A 1973-nucleotide genomic window follows, 5' to 3' on the forward strand; every position below is an offset into this window, starting at 1 on the left:
TTACACTAACACACTTAAGTACTTTGCGATGCTTAACTTAAACATCACACAATCTATCATGCTAAGATGGCAAAGAAGACGACAACATCAAGCATGACACAAGTTTCCCAAGATCTCAGGTGATCTAACTTAGTCATCATTCAAGGCATAAGTCACACTTAACAATATACAAGCAAACACTATAATTGGAATCTGCCAATTTCTGGACATGCAAACAACAGCTACAACATTTAGCTATAACTAGAGTTACACAAATCCAAATGACTTGCAAGAAGACATTATGGAAAGCTTATGAAATTTTCTACAATTCATCTTTGATCATCTTAGCATGATTCTCAAGTTAACTAAGTCAAATATATCTATTTACAGAAACTGGTCTACAATTGACAGAGAACAGCCATTTCTGAAACCCAACTTTAAACAACTGTAACTCTTAAACTACTTGGCCAAATGACACCAAATTTTAATAGAAGCTAGATACATGAATTATCTACAACTTTTGTATAAACAAGATTCACAACAAAGCACATTGTCATGAAGAACTTTGCTAAGTTCCCAGATCTGTCCATAAACTACATCGGCAAGAAAATAATTATTAACTTATGTTGCAAATACATAATTGGGCAAAACCAACTTTACCAACATTTCACACATGACTAAAGAACACCAGAAAACCTAGTGTCCATGACCAAATAAATTCTTTTAATGCATTTCTTAATTTATTTTAGATAACAAGGTGACTTAATGAACATATACCAAAAGTATACAATAAATTCTACAAAAATTACAGTAGCTCACATATCCTCTCAATAGTCTACTGTACAAATTTTACTCCATTTGAATATGTATAGCAACCTCTATGAAAAGAACAAGTTGCTAAAGCAAGAATTCATGTGAGAGCGAGATAAACCAATAACTCACTCATACTTCACCCAATACTCATGAAATTTTTACCACATATCAACTATCACATGAGTAGCATGCCACAAAAATTTCACTTCATTTGGAGCTCTAGATCTACAGTTATGAAAAATAACAAATTCAACTAGCATTACAACCTTACTGCACAAATCTATTTTTACCGCAAAATATTTAAACTAAAACATGCCATATTATAGATCCACTGCATAGACAATTTCACAAGGATTCCAAAAAGTCCTCATTTACTATTTTACGAATTTTCTACGATTTACTATGAATTTCCAAAATTCCTACAAAATAATTACAAACCAGTCCTTACGGCACTATTCACATGAGTCATAGTTCTGCAGAAAGGCCCTTCTCTTTTCTCGAATTCTAGCGCGAAGCCCCTAGTCGGAAAACAGAGCAGATGAGGCACTGGACGTCGCCGAATCCGGCCGGAGAGGCGGCAGTCGATGGCGACGAGTCGCGGGGAAGGACCCTGGGCCCTCGCGCACCCGTGGGTAGCCTCAGTTCACACCGTGGTGGCCCGACACGGCCTGGCCGCGCGTGCTGGCGACGATGGCCGAGCAAGCGCCGGCGGTAGCAGCACACGGCGGTGCAGGCAGCCGGAAAAGAGACACTACGCGTACTAGGAGACTCGAGGAACGCGAAGGCGAAGTTGGTAGGGACTAAGGAGCGACGGAGGAGTGGAACCACGCAGAGGCAGGGAGCTCAGCCGGCGGTAGCAATGGCGGCCGTGACTGGAGTGCGTGCGCGACGCCAGAGAGCGAGGAAAGGAGAGTGGAGAGGCGAGTGAGTGATAGAGCAGCTCGGGCACTCGGTTTTGGAGCCGCAGGGAGCATGGTGGCGCGTGGCGTGGAGTTCGGACGCGCGTCGGCAATGGAGGGCACGCTCTGCTGCATGGCTGACATGGAGACAATTCATCGAGCATGTGGCGTGCGCTAGAGTTGACAAGGTGGGGAGCTGATTTGGGCCACTTCCAGGCCGAATCAGACCTTGGGCCAAAAACGAAGTTTGCTCACCTCGGACTGCTCTACATTTCTCATTAA

This window comes from Miscanthus floridulus, chromosome 2 (assembly GCF_019320115.1).
Source record: "Miscanthus floridulus cultivar M001 chromosome 2, ASM1932011v1, whole genome shotgun sequence".
NCBI lineage: Eukaryota > Viridiplantae > Streptophyta > Magnoliopsida > Poales > Poaceae > Miscanthus > Miscanthus floridulus.